At 43.1% G+C, this 19,458-nt stretch overlaps 1 long non-coding RNA gene across 1 annotated transcript; it reads right to left on the bottom strand.

Moving 5' to 3' along the window:
* Window positions 1-1,341: 1,341 nt before the first annotated feature.
* LOC134484536 (uncharacterized) lies at window positions 1,342-3,560 on the bottom strand. The gene is made up of 3 exons (XR_010061981.1): window positions 3,426-3,560; window positions 1,502-1,701; window positions 1,342-1,422 (listed from the first exon to the last, which is right to left on the bottom strand). It is a non-coding gene; the product is annotated as an uncharacterized LOC134484536 (long non-coding RNA).
* Window positions 3,561-19,458: the final 15,898 nt, after the last annotated feature.

The raw sequence follows: 19,458 nt of genomic DNA, 5'->3' as shown, positions 1-19,458 counted from the left end.
CCTCTGCACTGGAGGCACCATCAAGAGTTTCTGAGGATGAGCTCACATGTGAGTAAATGACAGGAACTTCCTGGGGCTAGATAGGGTAACAGGGCCCACAGGTGTGTAGGAAGCCATCCAGTCGAAGGAGAGCCAGGCTGGACAAGCCAGTGCAGGAGCTCTTTGTGGTCATCAAGGGGCATTGAGTAGAGACCTCAAAATATATTACAGGATGCAACAGAGTCTAACGTGCTCAGGGAAGCTAAACACAGGATCCACGTAACACCTGAGAGAAGCTCACGGCATCCTCATCTTCCCTTTTAAATTACTTTTTACTGATCATACAAAATAATGGGCTTTATGATACTTTCACGAATCGATAGATATAAACTGAGTTTGACATTCACTACTCTTGAGTTATCCTCGTCAAAAAGTCCTCCTGGGAAGCCTCCACCTCACATCCACCTTCTGTAGTGATGGTTGGCTGTTCTTTAAGGAACCAAAGAGACCAATATGGATGCGGCCCAAGTTCAACTCATTCTAGACCCTTTCTGTTCTTCCTGGTCTCCTGCTTCACTTTTTGAGAACTCCATCTTGGAATTCCTGCGTCCCTCAGTGTCCTCTACTCCCCCATGTGTTCTTTAGTCTTTCTTCCACATCACCATCAATTTAATCTTTCTTACCCTCATCCTGGTCTCTTCTCTGCATGGGAAGGTTGGATGTATTTAAAAAGATGACTTTAGGGGCCTGGAGAGATGACCAATGGATCAAGAGCTTGTCTGCTTTGAAAGAGGACGTGGATTTGTTCTTTGAGCTCATGTCCAATGGCTCCCAACCACCTTTAATTCCAGCTCCAGGGGACCTGACTATTCTTGTCTCTGTGGTCTCCTGTGTTCATGCCCTGCCCCCACCCACATAATTAAAAATAATACATCTACAGATGAGAAACAGTTTTCATTAGGTTCCGTTAGTCAAAGAAAACCTGATCTTCTCTGATTCTGATTCTGCTCGGATCAGTTTACTGGGTTTCCCCTTGAGTTCCAAGATCACCTCCCTGTTACCTGCCACTCTTTCCCCAACAGTCTGTTTCTCCCTCAAACTTCACCTCAGAGAGTCTATCTATGTCTGGCCCCTCTCCACTGCTTCCTAAACAAACATCTTTTTTTTTTCGTGCCATCCCTGCTCCTCTAAGCCTCATCTCCAGTTCTTTTCTCTCCCTAAAGACCAGACCAGCTCAGTCCTGTTTGTTTTAGTCTATGTGACATCAGACTTACTGTTCACAGCCTTGACCTTTCCTGCTTCCTCTCCATGTTCCATGCACCACAGCCCGTCTCCTCCACCAAAGTGTTCACACACAACACGTCACATCGCACATTTTAATATTTAGAGCAAAAACAAATTCCACTGGAAAAGATACTGGGGTTGTCAAAGGCCCATGGGTATCTGAAACACAGAAAAACAAACATTTCCCCCCAATCCTATAAATTCCCCATCTATGTCCCCCTCACTTTGTGAATTTCACCTTAACAGATCTTTTCCATCAGATTATAGACGTGGATGTGGACGTCGCCATCAAACTTGATGAAGTACATGGAAGGCTTAGCTGGGACTTGGTAAATGACTTTGCCCGTCATTTGGACCCGTCGCTTCTGGTGAACTGCACACATTGACCTGTTAAGATGTTGCTGTCAACGTCTGACTTCACCTCTGCTGGAGGAATCTCTGGAATGATACGGAGGTTACCTTCTGTGTAATCATCCAGGAGCTGGTGGATGTAAAGGGCTGGATCTTTCTCATATGTGATGTAAAACCAGTCTTTCATGATCGGCACCTGGGCTAGGACCACCCCGCTCCAGTTGTCCTTAGAGCCATGTTTGCCCTCAAATTTATGCTCCACAGCTCGGCCAACCATGGCACTTGCGAGATGGGCGTCTTTCACTTGAGGAAACACTACTTTGTGAGGCAAGACCTTAAGCTTTAAAATCCTCTCATCGCTGTGAAGTCCCAGTCCACAGACACAGTCAATTCCATCATACTTGACAAGATAGAGAGAGGGATTTGTTGGCAGTTAATCTAGAACGATGGACTTCCATTGGGTGACGGGCTCATCACCTTCCTTCCATCCGTGAGAAATTCTGCAGCCCACCATGTCCCCCAGGGCCTGGGGAGAAGGCCTCCTCCTCCTCCGCTTCTGTGTGGATGGTGTGCTCATCCTCCTCAGAAACATACTCTTCTTCATGGCTGTAGACCTAGTGTGGTAGGCCACGGCAAAACTATTCCACTGTCTTGTGGCTATCGTTCTGTGTTCAGGCTTCATACTTGCCCATGGCCTGGGTTTGAAGGGCTCGCCTGCTTAAACCAGACACAATGCTGGTGCCTCTGTCATTTGAGTGCCTACAAGAACAATGGGGGTGGGTGGGGGAGGGCGCTGGACCAAGGCTCTTGTCTAAGAGAACTTTGGAGCAGGTGAGGAACGCGATGGTAGACAGGTTTGAGCATCTGAACCTAATTCTGTCATAATCAGAAGTTCGTAGGAGGGCTGGGTAATGGTGGAGCACACCTTTAATTCCAGCACTCAAGAGACAGAGGGAGGCAGACCTCTGTGAGATCAAGGCCAGCCTGGTCTACAGAGTTAGTTCCAGGATAGCCAAAGCTACCCACAGAACAACCCTGTCTCAAAAATCAAAATCTAAAGTTCAAAGGGATATGAACAAATGGTTCTCTACAACTCAGAATAGCATATTCAGACACATTTCTTCAGCCCGAGGCACTTTACCTCTGCTGAGGAACCTCTCCTTGAATGGCTAGGACAGTGTGGGATTAAGTATCCCTGTCCCCAATTTAAGCAAGCGGAACAGAGAAAGGATAGCAAAGGAGCCAGAAGGGTGGCCACACCCCTCTTCTACCCTCTAACTATGAACTATGTGGCAACATCCACAAGTGTCTGCCCAGAGACACAGCACACCAGTCCACTGGCTTTCTGTACTGTGCATCCTGACCCAGCCCCAGGTTTATTCCGCGAATCTGTTGCATCTTCGACCGCAACAAGAGCCTTTTGTGTAGGCAACAACAGCCACTTAGAAATAATATCTCCTGGGGTTGGGATTTAGTTCAGTGGTAGAGCAGTTGCCTAGCAAGCACAAGGCCCTGGGTTCGGTCCTCAGCTCCGAAAAAAAAAAAAAAAAACAAACGAACCAAAAAAAAAAACCAAAGAAATATTATCTCCTAAAATGCACAGGCACAGAGAGGAGCTTTGGCATTGTAGTAGAATTATGAATTAGATATTGTTAGTAAAGTATAATAAACTCTTAGACTGACTAGCCTAGACGATCCGCCGACCTCTCAAACGTGGAAGAAATCAGAACAGACGGTTACTCGCTGTACGAGGGAAAACTTTCAGCTTTCTGGGCTACAAGGGTCCCAGTTATCTTCATAAACGTATTTACCGAAAGAAAATGTCCATGTCGTCCAGATTCTGTCTTCTGAAACCGATCAAGCATCAAAAGGCTGTTGAACTATTGTGGGTTTCAGGAGCTGAACTGGCTTTCACACCCCGCTGCGAAGATAATGAACCCACCTTCAGGGAAGTCTAGCGCCCGCAAGTGGAAGAGAAGCGCAACCTCCGCCCTTCGCTCTGTGACATCATCCATGCTCTGCTTACGTCATAGAAGCCCTCTCAGTCCAGTTCCTTCCCTAGTTACGCTTAGAAACTTCCAGCATCTAGGTTTTAGCTTCTCATGTAGCCTCGTGGAGGCCCAAAGTCCCCACCCAAATATTCTGATGACTCGAGTCACAGTCTGCCCAAGTAGCTCTTTTCATGCATTTTATTTTTCTGAAAACGTCTTTGGTTTCTGATTCACCAACATCCTTGGTGGTTATTTTCCCAGATCCTACCGTTCCTTTGGTTATCTTTAAGCCATTCTCCATATCAGAAATATTGGTAGGCTCTCTCTCCAAGGCAGCCCACTGGATAGCACCCCAAAATTAGTTTTATCAAACCCACAATTAGAGGAGGGCCATTTTTATTCAAACAAAGCTGGAATTTGACAGGATTAAATATCTTGTATTGAAGACAATGGCGATCATGAATTATGGATTCTTTGCAAAGAGCGAGGAAAAATTAGCTCCTGGACCTGCTTCCAAAGTCGGGATAAACTGATGATAAACCCGATATCGACCAGTCATATTTTAAATGTCTTTAAAATTAACAGCACTTTTGGTTACAAGGAATTTATTAGATCAAATGCAGCAAAACAGGATGAAATAGATGAGGTAATTTTGTTTTTGAAATATGGGTAGACAGAATACTGGATTCAGGTAAGTGTGGAATTTACCTGTAAATTACAGGCACTTTGTTTGTGTCACATAGTTCTTCAGATCCTCAAAAGGATTCTTTTCAGAACCCTCCCCTGTCCCCACCACACTCTGACCCTTCCTTCCCTCTTCCCAGTAATTCACTTCCACTTTAACATTACAATTTTTTAAATGTACTTAGAGCTTAACAACTTATGGCAGCTTTTTAAAATCTGTCCACTTTTCTAAGTGCACCATCTTCTTTTTCTCCTTTCTATCCTAGTTTTAACCGCATTTTCCTTCACACTTTGAGTTTTCCTCTCTCTCTGCTCTTATGACTCCTCTGCCATTATGTGACTTTGGTCCACTATGTGGATGACCTCAATGTGGGTTTAAATCAAATGACATGATTTTTTCCCCCTTTTCTCCCCTTCATCTTCCTTCTCTAGGCACCTGCTGAGATTTACAGCCTTGGGGATTTTTTTCAAGCCTGAAAAGCACACACACACACACACACACACACACACACACACACACACGCACGCACATACACACAGAAACACTCATACTTACACAATCCCACAAAAACACACATACATACACACACAAACACACACATACATACACACACACACGCACATACACAGAGAAACACTCATACGAACACAATCAGACAAACACACACATACATACACAAACAAACACACACACATGCACACACAAACACACACAAATATACACATATACACACTCAAACACACAAATACAGAATGAGACAGAGACAGAGACAGAGAGAGACACTGTGAGAGACAGAGAGCCCATGAGAAAACATGTAATATCATCTTTCTAAGAACAATAAACAGAGACAACTTTCAAGAAAGGGAAGAACAAGTAGGTAACAAGAGAAATAATCTCATCGTAGCCGTCAACTTGAGGAGGAAAGAGTTTGTCTCACTCTATCTTCTAGGTTCCCGTCTGTTACTGAGCGACGTTGGGGCAGGAACTCAGGCAGGACTCTAGAGGCAGGAAAGGAAGCAGAGACAACGTAGAAATGCTGGGTACTGGATTGCTATCCATGACCTACTCAGATTTCTCTCCTTCTCCTACAACCCAGGGCCACCTTCATAGGGGAAGACACTACCCGTAGTGGGCTACACCCTTCCACATCAACCATCAAAAAAAAAATTCCTTACAGATGTGGCCAAAGGCCAATCTGATCGAGGCGATTCTTCGGCTGAGGCTCCTTCTTCCCAGGTTGAGTCAAACTGATAATAAAAACTAACCAGGACCCTGCACATCCATTCTGATTGCCACACTGTGTGCAATAGACGAGCCATTGGAATAACCTTAGCTGTTGATCACTGGATGAATGGCTTAAAAAATGTGATATACATTGATGTGATTCTCATCTGTGTGTAAGAGTAAAGGGTTTTCTTCTCAGAAAAACGGAAGTGAGTGTAAAATACAATATGTTAAGTGAAACAAGCCAGACTCAAACAGATGATTGTGAAATTTAGATTTTAATAAGGGATATTAAGTGAAAGGGGATATTTAGGAAGAGGACGGGGAGCAGCAGGGTGTGTGTTTGTGTGTGTGTGTGTGTGTTTGTGTGTGTGTGTGCAGGTGGAAATGGAGGTGAGTTGTGAGGATGAAGATGGCTAATGTACAGTATAAACCTGTACAAGGAGTCACAAGCAAGCCCACTGACTTGTACATTTGAAGAACATCAATATAAGAGAACTGAGTCTAAAACAATGTTTTGATTAAATTGTGGGTTTATAGTTTAGAGATACCGTAAAGTTTATTCATATTTTCCTTCCCACAGGTGGTTCTTGCTGTTTCGAGCTTGATACTGGTGACAGGATATGGCAATGAGCTTTGGTGTCTGTATCTCATTAATCACTCGGAATTCACGTCATTCAGTGAGGCTACCGTGGGGAAGGAGGTATATAGAGAACTTAAGGGTACACGATGTGGGAAGAATAAGGCCCACCCCTACTACAGATATCCAAATATTCACCCTCATCTCTGGTTTGAATGTGATCGCCCAAAATTGATTTTCTGAAAATGAATCTCCAGTGGGAATGTAGTTGTGAAGAATTGATTAGGTCAAGAGGGATGCGACCTACAAATAAAGATCCATTAATGATGCTATAGTGGAAAAAGGTTAAATTATGAAAGGGAGTTTGGCTCCCTCTCTTTTCTTCTGAGCCCATTGGATCCCTTCTGTGGTGACAACATCCCACAAGAACCCCTTCCTCTGCCGATGGTCTCATCATCTCCGATTTACAGGCTTCTGAATCAGAATCATACAGAATATGTGTCATTATAGACTAGCCAATCGGTGCCATTCTGTTTGTCCATACAGGCGTGAACATGCCTCAGAATTGTGAGCAGCCGGGTCATACGGGAAAGCGAACCTGGAAGAGAGGACTAAGTTGTTAGTGCTGATTGAAGACAAGATGGGTTCAGGGTTAGCGTGTGTGCTCTTCCTGAAAGAAACAGCACTTAGGAAGAGTGTAGATTGGAAAGATGCAGCTTGGGAGGCACTCAGACATCTACTGTTGGTCTTGTGGGGACAAGGAGCCAATAGGGAAGGGGAAAGATCGCTAGGGGTAGCTTCAGCCGCTGCTTTTGTCTAGCAGAACCCTTTTTATAATCCTCATTTTTGAGGATGTAAAAGAAAACTGCCTGCAGTCAGTTGATACATCAGTAACCATCAAGAGTGTGCCCACTATTCCAGAAGGACCCAGGAAAAAGCCTGATCGTGGAAGATCCTTTGCCTTCCAGAGATGGAGACTTGTCTCCGGCAACACTGGGGAACCATCTACGTTGGTAAGGGCATCCCACTAAGTCCTGATCAGTGGTTGTTAACCCTTGGATTGAGACCCCTTTGGGAGCTCAAATGGCCCTTCCAGAGGAGTCACATATCATATATCCTGTATATCAGACATCTACATTACAATACATAACTATAGCAAAATTATAGTTATGAAGTAGCAATGAAATAATTTTACAGTTGGTGGAGCTGTATGAAAAGGTTACGTTAGGAAGGTTGAGAACCACTCCTCCTGACCCCTCTAAGATATGCCTGTAGGTATGGACTGGAGGTATAATCCCTTTTATTCAATCAGGCAAATCCAGAAAAAACAAATACAACCAAAAGGTTATTTAGGATAAACAGCCACTGTACCCACAGTGTCAGGACTGCTGTCATCTTAGACAAATGATGTCAAAATGGATATCAGGTCACACCATGACCAACCCCCTAAATGAAAAGCAGAGGAGAAAAACCAGTTCCCTGGTGGTGGCATCAAGAGAAAATCATTGTCAGAATCGTCAGCAAGGATTTTAAAGCCAGGTTTCAAGCATCGTCAATGAGAAACTTCCAAAACAAAAGTATACACATCATCTTGGTGAGGTTATAGAAGAAACAAGAAAAAATCGAATAGGAACTCAGTGATTAAAGCTAACACTACGAGTAGTAATTAAAGACATGTCTGGGCAGGATGAACAATGAAGTGGAGTTTAGAGCAGGCAGAAGGGGCTGGGGAGATTACTCACTGCTCAGGAACATTGGTTGCTCTTGCAGAGGACCATGGTTCAGAGGATCTGATGGACTCTTTGGTCAAAACACACACACACACACACACACACACACACACACACACACAAACACACACACCATAGAGATAAATTTTTAATTTAATTAAAAAAGAAAGAGCCAGGTATGCCCCTTTAATCCCAGCACTCAGAAGCAAGCTGATCTCTGTGAGTTCAAGGCCGACCTGGTTTATACAATGAGTTTCAGGCCAGCCCTACCTACATAATGAAACCCAGTGTCAAACTAAAACAGAAGGGAGTGTTATATTTATTTCTGATAATGTAGGCAACAGAGAAACTATTTCTACAGAGAAAGAACTTATTGTTGAGAGAATCAGTGGGCTGGAAGGAGACCCCAATTCTTTGTGTCACTACTCCATCACATCCTCACCAGGAAGCAAGAATGGGTACAGCTAAAAGGAAGCAGGCGATTATGAGTAAAGCTGTGGACATGGATCAGCCCATCAGCAACAGAAGCAGGTGGAAAACCAGCTGGGATGAGATGGCTTCATCAGCCAATGTCTCTGACTGACAGTCCCTAGTAGCACCAGGATGTTCTTTTCCTTCAAGTACCCTGGACTTTTCAGACACTCAGAAACCACAGAACAAAGTGTGGCAAATGCGTAAGAAAGGATGTCTTTTGGGACATATTTGTTTATATAGGTTTCATGTAGCCCATGCTGGCCTCAAACACACTATGCACCCAAGGATGATTTTGAACTCCTGGCTCTTCTCCTGGTAATGGGACTATGGGCATGGACCACCACACCAGGCTGATGAGGTTCTGTAGGTGGAGCCCAGAGCTGTGTGAGAGCCAAGTGAGCACTCTGTCCACTGAGCTGCATCTCTAGCCCCTCGGGATGTGTTCTGCTAATACAACAAAACTAAAATAGACGTCTTCAATGAGAGACAACAGGAGTCTCCCAGTCCAGAAACATTAAATTACACATTCTCAAATAATACATACGTCAAGAAGTAATGAAACTATGTAACAGTTAGAAAAAAAGAAGAAGATAGGAAACATACTATAAAATGTGTGAGACATAAGGGTGAAGGTGCTAAGAGGAAATTTTATTTACAACACTACTTCTCAGATTAGAAGCAAAGACCAGCAACATAATTTTGATATACACTGAAAATAAGAACATAATTAATTCAAAGAAAAAAAATGGTTTAAATGAACCCCAAAACACTAAAACTAAGAAATTTACAACAACAACAAAAAGCCAAAGAAACACAATTAGTTTTCTTTTTTCAAGCAAAGAATGGTATTATTTCGTCTTGAATAGACCTAGATAGAAAAATATAAGGTCCATACTGTTTGGCGATTAAAAAAAAATTGCAGTGTTTTAGAGTTTTCCAGAACACTGAACCTGGTGCCACAGACAAAAATTAAAAAAAAAAATTCATCGTTTAAACCCTTTTTAATGACAGTGTTTATACTCAACTTGTCTCCCCTATAATCTGTTTATATCATTCAAGATTTCCAGGGTTGCCATATGGACATTATGCAGTGTTGAAATGGAAGCACAGCATCGTCTTCCCATCACAGACTCTGGTTGAGAACATCATTGCTTTTATCACGACAAAACTAGCACAAGATCCAAGCCTAGTCTCCAGAGGTGTTGTCCCATCTCAGAGCCATTTCTTCAGACAGCACTTCAGCTGTGTCATATTTTTCTGCAAAAATCGAAACAGACTTGTTTCCTGCACTGTTTGGTTTGCCGTGCTGCTTGGGAGATCCTGGACCATCAGACATGACAAAAGTTGTCCCCCACACCCCCAAACTACAGCACTGGTATCAGTGTACAGGAAATAGGAGAGACAGAAATCAAAAAAGTAAAAAAAAAAAAAAGACAAACCTGTTGTTGTTTGTAGAAGAGTCATGTAAGTAGGCCAAACTGACCTTGGACATTCTATGTAGCCCAGGTTGGCAATGGACTTACTATGTAGCCCAGGATAGCCATGGACTTACTCTGTAGCCAAGGCTGGCCTTGGATTTACGATGGAGCCAAGGCTGTCTTTTGACTTACTATGTAGTCCAGGCTGGATTTGATCTTGTGATCTTTGTGAGTTTTGAGAATATAGGTATGCACTACCACATTTATCTTTGTATCTGTTATTATGAGTGACTTAGCTGTGGCCCCTCATTTGCCAGCCTCCCTCAACATCAACAACAGCATCCACAATCACCCACTAGGATAATCCCGTCCTTTAACTCATCTGTTAAGGTAAGACTTTACAGAATAGATAGTCAGCAGGGTCCTCCTCCTTATTAGAACACATTTGTGTGGAGGGATTTGAGTGAATGTTTGAGTGAGCCAGTTATACCTTACCCTGGTTCTGATATTATGATCAAAACAGAAGAAAAAAATAAGAAAACAATAGTAAAGGAGATGGGTCCAACACTGGGACTTGAACCTTAGCAGTTGAGGAGATGGCTCACAGGTCTCTGTTAAATGATAGATAATAGGCTTTGTGGCCCACATAGAATCCCAGTCCAGGGAGGTAGAGATAGGGCAGATCCACAGAGCAAGATAGCTGTCAAGACTATTCATATTGGTGAACTCTGTGTTTGACTGAGAAATGCGGCTTCAATGAATAAGGTAGAAGAGAAAATGGATTAGTCCCTACATTATACACTTTACGTACATGTATGTACACACACACACACACACACACACACACACACACACAGAGAGAGAGAGAGAGAGAGAGAGAGAGAGAGAGAGAGAGAGAGAGAGAGAGGGGGGGGAAACAAAACAAAACCTTGGTCTTAAGGCATTGCCTCCACTGTAGTAGCACATAGTAGGTGGTTGGGATCTAAATAAGTGTTCCTTTCCACCCCCACAAAGACCAACATACTTTTGAACCCCCAGCCCTGGATCTGTACAATCTGCTGAGGACTCCCGGATGTTTAGTTAGTTTTCTCCCTCTCTAACATATTCTGGTGTTCTGTTTCAGGAATCCTGAGCTGGGACTCGGCAGACTTCAGCCTTACTCCCAGTCTTGCATCCAAGACAATGTTCAGCTGCCGTGTACTGATCCTTGGAATTCCCTGCCAAGGTACCCTGACTTGCATTTATCACGAGTCTATGCCATGAAACCAGAGAATGTGCGGCTGTCTTACTCTGCAATTTATTAGCTTAGAGTATTGGGAAATTGGCTCAAAATTTAAACCTCACTTCCCTCATGTATAAGTGAGCAAGCAAACAATTCCAGTTCATCAGTTCTACATTAGGAGTGAGTTAGAAAAACATATCAAAAGGATTAGTGCCAATGTGTTTTATGAATGATAAGCAGTATTATTTATATGATTTGAAATATTGAAAATTATTGTACAAGGAACGTAACAGTTTTCATTATCTTTGCACAGATGATGTGAGGAAAGCATCTAGGATGCAGATATACTTCCTTTTTTGCTTTATTTCCAAGAAGCATTTCTTTCTGCTCCAATTATTTTTTTTAACCTTACTTTCCACTCCATCTCCACTTAGGTGAGTAGGTTAGAACAGGGTTTGGTGAGAGGGATTATAAAACATTGTGTTACAGAATATATCTACAAGATCAACTGTTGAGTTCAAATGGAGGCACCCTCCATGGATAAGCCATAGTCCCCCTGAAGCTTTGATTTCTTTTCTTTTTTTATTTTCATTGATTTCTTGTGATGGCTAGTCTAGGAGGAAAGAACCTCCCTCGAGGAGCTTCCTCCATCAGATTGGCCTTGACTACATCCAGGTGGCATTTCCTTGACTGTTCACTGTTGTTGGAGAGCCTGGTCTACTGTTAGCAGCACCGCCCTATGCAGGTGGGTCTGGACTCTGTAAAGGTAGTTGAATGTGAGCTTAGAAGCAAGCCAGTGGGCAGTCTCTGTAGTTCCTGTTTCACAATCCTGTCCTGGTTTTCCTTGATGATGGGCTGGAACAGAAAAGATGAAATAAAGATTTCCTTTCCCAAGCTGGCCTTGGTGAGGGTATTCATCAGAGCAACAGAAAACCAAAATTAAGCAAAAATCACAGTGCCAGATATGGGATATCTTCTGAAAGTTGCTGACCAGCGAGATCACAAAAGCCCTCACAACTTTACAGGTTTTTGCCATTGATCTTCATAGCTCTCCCGAACTTGATGGTAAGACCTTATTTCTGAGGATACTGAATCCTTTTGGTCACAGGTCACAGAAGGGTCAATCTGAAGTTGAGGTGGATGCCTCCTCTATAATGGCTTGCCTTCCTGGTTCAAGAAAGTGCTATGTAGGCTTCCATGTGCGAAAATCACCAACGACCTTATTCGGGGGTGAACCATTCAAGCTAAACTGTCAGGCAAGATGTGTGTTAGTGGCATCACTGTCATGGCAGTAACCAGTGGCTTTCCAATTGGATACAAGGCATACAAACCAGGTTCTGTAAACTGTTCAAGAACCTATGGTTAGGGTGATATAGGCCCTATGAAAGAACCTAATTCTAAATACATTTTCAAACTTCCTTCCAAACGTCCATATATGTATCTATAGATCAGCATTGCACTCAGCTCTCATCAGAGAAGCCTCTGACTACCATGGGCAGAGACGTACAGCTGGACAAAGTGCTGGGAATCAGTGGGGTTGGACTGTTCAGGTGGAAATAGGACAGCTACGTCTTCTCCTCCACAGCTCAGAGAACATCATGAAAGAGTGGGTGGAAGGAATAAAAGAACAAGAAGATGGGGAAGTAGACAGCAAAAGGATATTTTTAGATTGGACCTAGTCATTGAACTCTTAAACTGATGGCGGCTATGGTCACGGGCACAAGACTGGGCCCTTTGACACTTCATTACAGATGGGAGAGTCCATAAATACCCTCCCCTCCCTTAGCAATCAACATTTATTGGAGGAGGGTTCTATCCTGCAGGCTTAGATTTTTCAAGACCTACTTTAATAAGAGTTCTTATACCCTTTAACCTTCCTCTAGCCCACCACCCACGAGAGGTAGTGGAAAGGAAAGGAGAATAGGGCAAACAAAGGATGACGTGGACCTGCTTAGAAATAGTTCTCTGGGGAGATTTCAATCTTCATCATCAGGATATCAGTTCCGTTGACATGAATCAGCAGAGGTAGGTCGATCTACTTGCAAACACCATTCACGAATCACCAAGGACAGTTCAACCCAGAAGAAATTGCTGAGCTCTTCCAATTGGCCTGGGTTCGAGGAGGCAGCAAGAAGCCACAATAATGTCACCATAACAAGTTCTCTGGTGCTTTTCTCTCTACAAAGTCATGACAAACAATGGTCAGTGAAGAAGGAAAGGTGAATCAATGCCACAGCATGGTCCATGAAGACCAGAGTCATCAAAGTCCATTGAGCATCAGCGAAGAGTGTCAAGGCAAGCCAATGCCGTGGTGTTGCCCACTGTTGTCCAGGGTTATACTCGTACCCTTTCTCAACATCACATGCCCTTTTCCCAGGCAGCTACCAGAAACACCATGTGTTTGTTCTCAGCAAAACATCCTCCCCTAAGACAGTTTCCAGAACATCATCCATGACACAGTTGAGTCTCCAAAGAAACCAGAAATTTCTGCTTCACTCCCTTCTTCATTCCTGTACCCGTAGATAAGCTGTTCTGTCAAATTCCTCTGTACTCATGTAATTAATTAAACTTAGGGATTACACGCAGAAAGGAGACATGAAATAGGAGGGGGGACTTATTCAGAATATCGGTGCCAATTGCAGAGGGAATGGCGTGAGAGAAGGGGTTGACTGAGGGGATGACGGAGGAGGATGAGGGAGGATGCAAGGGAGAACTGAAGGATGGGATGGGAGAATGAGGGAGGGGGATGAGGGAGGGGAATTGGGAAGGGAAATACAGAAAGGAAAGGTCTAAAACTCATTATATAAGTATATGAAATTGTTAAACAGAAACATCAAAATCACCGTTTTTTTAAAAAAAAAGTTTACTGTTTCTCTTTATAGAGGGTCAATCATTACAACTTAGGGCTTATTTTGTTGGATCAATTTTGTCTTTAAGGTTTTTTAGTTCCTTGGAGCAAATTGTCACATGTGAAGTTTTAGTTCGACTCAGTGCCGTCCAGGGTTCTGTGTAACTGAAAAATCAAGTCAATAAACACTTTGTATTAATCGTCAAAATCCCAGTGAGTTATCTCCAGTAATTTTCCTTTCATCACACTCCACCCACAGCCCTTCTCAAAATGCTGGCTGAATTAAGTACCTGCCACTGAATGGGACGCAAGTTCAAACCAGTGGAAGTGGGAAAAAGCAACTAAAAGCAAACAAAGTAACAAACAGCAAAACTTCTTCCCTCTGCATCTGGGATTCCATTTTATGGTTTTGGAGAGTCTACTACACTGAACAAAATGAAAGAGTAGAGTCTGAGCTGGTGTTTAACTTAGTGAAGAAAGGCAGTCATAGCTGCAAATGGGGGGGAGGCGGCGGTAGGCTGACACCAATGCTGAGAATGAAGAGAACCTCCAAGTAAAAACAGCGATGCCAAAATTTATGAACACAAGAGCGTTTGTATCACACTGACTGAACATTCACACAAATAAATCACACCGCACGTCTAGTATGTGTGTTTGCACACATCAAGTGGTGCTGTGTTTGGTTGCTTAACAATGATTGTGTGTGACTGGAGGGGTGGCTTGGTAGTTGAGAACCGTTACTGCTCTTGCAGAGGACCTGAGTTCAGACCCTGGCACCAACATGGTGGCTCACAAGCATTGATTACTCTTATTCAGTTATGTGGCCTGCTCCTGTCTCCTGTATTGATGAATACACATGTGGTCGTGAGGGAAACCGACTTGAGCCCTGTGGCCTCCCATGTCTTATTGACAGCTATACCTGCTTTTCTTCCCTAAGTTGCTTGTGGCTTCTGTATATATATCTTTTATACAGATACATAAAAGCAAGGGAAAAACCTATATATGGAAATTAAAACAAGGAAACAAAGAAAGAAAGAAAGAAAGAAAGAAAGAAAGAAAGAAAGAAAGAAAGAAAGAAAGAAAGAAAGAATGTTGAACATCCTCCAGGTCGGCAATGTGACCATCACACTCGTGTTGCTCTGCTTTCCCCATCTTGATGGATGGTACCAGCTCAAACAATGCATCAAAATAAACACTTCCTGTCTCTTTTTTATTGGCATTTTATATATTTAAATTTCAAATGTTATCCCCTTTCCTGGATCCCCTCTCTCCCATTCTCTCTCCCCCTGCTTCAGTGATGATGCTTTTCTTCCCACCCACTCCCATCTCAACACCCTGGCATCCCCCACTTTGGGGAACTGACCCTTCAGAGGACCAACGGCTTCTCCTCCTATTGATGACAGACGATGCCATCCTCTGCTATATATGTGGCTGGAGCCGTTGGACCCTCCATGTGTACCCTTCGGTTGGTGGTTTAGTCTCTGGGAGCTCTGGGTGGGGGGTTCTGTTTGGTTGATATTGTTGCTCTTCCTATGGGGTTGCAACCCCCTTCAGCTCCTCCAGTCCATTCTTTAACTCCTCCTCCATTGGGGTCCTGGTGCTCAGTCTAATGATTAGATGTAAGCATCCTCATCTGTATCAGTAAGGCTCTGGCGGAGCCTCTCAGGAGACATCCATATCAGACTCCTGTCGACAAGCACTCCTGTCTTCATTAAGTTTTTGCTTTGTATTTTGTCATAACAACAACAAGGAGAATCAATATGCACCCTCTTCATGTCAGGGCCATGTGAGTTAGAGTCAGTGCATCACTGAGCCTTGTAGGGTTCTCTTGGCTCCATCCACAGAGCCTGGAGAGGGCGTGGACCCTCACACGGACCTGGTGTGGCCATGGTCAGCATAGACGCTTGATGATCTATTCTCTTTGTGAGAAACCAAACTTCATGTCATTGACAAATACAGTCAAGGAGAGTGTCACATGTAGCTTTCCTTGAGTCTATTTTTGTATACTTATTCTCAGCAGCCATCGTTGGGAGTCAGGGACACTGCGAGGCGCCGAGAACATCTCAGTTCTATGGACCACCTTCTGCATTCCGTGACATCATAGACCTTGGCCCTGGAATGCAAATTCTTAGCTCAAATATCTAGCTCTTCCTTCCAGGTGTAGCTGTGTCTTGGGTTTATGACTTCTAATACGAATCAAAACCTATAGGTTTGGGAGAAAAATGGTCTCATGATAATGGGAAATGTATCTGACGTGCATGCTATTGATATAGTTATCCAAGTGAAAGTTATGGAAGGAAAGGTGTGATCAGACACCCAAAAGACAACCTAAATCCTAAAATCAAATTCTTTGAGTGTTTGTCCTAATGCAGCTCTGTGTGTGTGTGTGTGTGTGTGTGTGTGTCTACACATATTTCTGTGTATGTGCATGAGCAGAACAGAGGGAGACCCTGCACATCTCTACATTCATCTTCCTCTTCTTTAGATTTTGAGACAAATTCTCTTACTGAACCCAAAACTCACTGTCCCAGGCTATCACAGGCATCGCACACATGTTATCCCCTTTCCTGGTTCTCCCCTTTCCCATTTCCCTCTCCCCCTGCTTCTATGAGGAAGCTCTTCCTCCCACCCACTACCACCTCAACACCCTGGCATCCCCCACACTGGGGAACTGACCCTTCACAGGACCAAGGGCTTCTCCTCCTGTTGATGCAGACAAGACCATCCTCTGCTCTATATGTGGCTGGAGCCGTGGGAACCTCCATTTGTCCTGTCTTTATCCCTCCAATCATGGGTTATGGGCTGTCATGCAGGTGCTGGTAATTTCACAGCAGGCATTTCTTCCCACAAAACTATCTCCCCAGCTTGCATTTTATCCCATGTTCCTGGCATGCCTAAACAACAGCTGAGGAAGACAGGGACTGGGGAAGAATGGAAGTTTAGTTTTCTTTCTGTTTCAATTCCTTCTTCTTCTTCTTCTTCTTCTTCTTCTTCTTCTTCTTCTTCTTCTTCTTCTTCTTCTTCTTCTTCTTCTTCTTCTTCTTCTTCTTCTTCTCCTCCTCCTCCTCCTCCTCTTCCTCCTCCTCCTCTTCTTCTTCTTTCTTTCTCCTCTTCTTCCTCTTCCTCTTCTTAATCCTCTTTTTCTTCCTCCTCCTCCTCCTCCTCCTCCTCCTCCTCCTGCTCCTCCTCCTCCTCTTCTTCTTCTTCTTCTTCTTCTTCTTCTTCTTCTTCTTCTTCTTCTTCTTCTTCTTCTTCTTCTTCTTTCTTTCTCCTCTTCTTCTTCCTCTTCCTCTTCCTCTTCTTAATCCTCTTTTTCTTCCTCCTCCTCCCCCGCCTCCTCCTCCTCCTCCTTTTTCCCCCCTCTCTCTCTCTCTCTGTCTCTCTCTGTCTCTCTGTCTCTCTGTCTCTCTCTCTCTCTCTCTCACTCTCTCTCTCTCTCTCTCTCTGAAACTCTCTGTCTCATTGTTGGGTATTTCCTCTTTACATTTCGAATGTTATTCCCTTTTCCAGGTTTCCAGTCCATAAGCCCCTTAACCCTTCCCCCTACCCTTCTATAAGGGAATTCACATCCCCACACGTCCTCACCACCCCTCCCCACATTCCCCTACACTGGGGGACAAACATGTCAGAAAAAATTGTTTCTCATTGTATTGTTTCCAGCAAGGCCATCCTTTGCTCCATGCAGTAGGATCCATGAGTCCGTCTATGTACAGTCTTTCTGTTGTGGTTTGGTCCCTGGACGCTCTGGGTGGTTGACATTGTTATTATTATGGGGTTGAAAATCCCTTCAGCTCTTTCAATCCTTTCTCTAATTCCTCCAACTGGGGTCTGATTCTTGGTTCAGTGGTTTGCTGATGGCGTTTGCCTCTGTATTCGACATACTCTGGCTGTGTCTCTCAGGAGGGATCAATATCCAGTCATTGTCAGCCTGCACTTCTTAGCTTCCTCCATCGTATCTAGTTTTGGTGTCCGTATATGTCTGGGCTACATGTGTTCCAGGCTCTGGACGGCAGGTCCTTCAGTCTCTGCTATAAAGTTTGCCTACTTATCCCCTCCTGTGGGTATTTTGTTCCCCTTTTAAAGAAGGAGTGTAGCATCTGCATTTTGGTCATCCTTCTTGAGTTTCATGTGGTCTGTGTATTGCATGATGGGTAATTCAAGCTTTTTGGCTATTATCTGCTTATCAATGAATATATACCAAGTGTGCATTTCTGTGATTGAGTAACCTCACTCTGGATGATATTTTCTAGTTCATTCCATTTGCCTAGAATTTCATGAAGTCAGTGTTTTTACAGCTGAGTAATATTCCATAGTGTAGATGGACCACATTTCTGTATCCATTCCTTGTTGAAGGGCATCTGGGTTCTTTCCAGCTTCTGGCTATTATAAATAAGGCTGCTATGAACACAGTCGAATATATTTCTCTGTTGTATGTTGGACCATATTTTGGGTATATGCTCAAGAGAAGTATAGCTGGGTCCTCAGGTCATGGAATGTCCAATTTTCTGAGGAACCTTCAGACTGATTTCCAGAGTGTTTGTACCAGTCTGCAATCCCACCAACAATGGAGGAGTGTTCCTCTTTCTCCACATCCTTGCCAGCATCTTCTGTCACATGAGTTATTGATCTTAGATATTCTCACTGGTATGATGCACAATTTCAGATTTATTTTGATTTTAATTTCCCTGATGACTAAGGATGTTGAACATTTATTTAGGTGTTTTTTGGCCATTTGATGACCTTCAGCTGAGAATGTTTTGTAACTCACTGTACCCAATTTTTAATAGTGTATTTTTTGCTTTCTAGATTGTAACTTCTTAAGTTCTTTGTATATTTTGGATATTACCCTCTATCAGATATAGGATTGGTAAAAATGTTTTCCCAATCTGTTGGTTGCAATTTTTTCCTAATGACAGTATCTTTTGCCTTACAGATCGTTGCTATTTTATGAGGTCCTATTTGTCAATTCTTGATCTTAGAGCATAAGTCATGTGTGTTTTGTTCAGGAAATTTTCTCCAGTGCCCATGTGTTCAAGACTCTTCCCCACCTTTTCTTCTATTAGTTTGAGTGTTTCTGGTTTGATGTGTAGGTCCTTGATTCACTTGTACTTAAGCTTTGTACATGGTCATAAAAAAGGAATAATTTGCATTCATCTACATGCTGAGTTCCTGTTGAACCAGCACCATTTTTGGAAAATGCTATGTTTCTTCCTTTGGATGGTTTTATCTCTTTTGCCAAATACCAAATGATAGGTGTGTGGGTTCATTTCAGGGTCTTCAATTCTATTCCACTGGTCTATCCATCTGTCTCTGTACCAATACCATGCAGTTTTTATCTCTATTGCTCTGTAATTCTGTTTGAGTTCATGGGTGATGATTCCCCCAGAAGTTCTTTTATTGTTGAGGATAGTTTTAACTATCCTGGCTTTTTCTTATTCCAAATGAATTTGAAAATTGCTCTTCTATCTCTATTAAAGAAGTGAGTCATAATTTTGAAGGAGATTGCATTGAATGTGTAGATTGCTTTTGGCAAAATGGTCATCTTTACTATATTAATCCTGTCAATCCATGAGCATGGAAGCTCTTTCTATCTTCTGAGATCTTCCTCAATTTCTTTCTTCAGATACTTGAACTTCTTGTCATACAGATCATTCACCTGCTCGGTTAATCTC

Source organism: Rattus norvegicus (genome assembly GCF_036323735.1).
Source record: "Rattus norvegicus strain BN/NHsdMcwi chromosome 3 unlocalized genomic scaffold, GRCr8 chr3_unlocalized_1, whole genome shotgun sequence".
NCBI classification, from domain to species: Eukaryota; Metazoa; Chordata; class Mammalia; order Rodentia; family Muridae; genus Rattus; species Rattus norvegicus.
The sequence above is the reverse complement of the archived record's forward strand: the minus strand, read 5'-3'. Positions and strand labels throughout refer to the sequence as shown.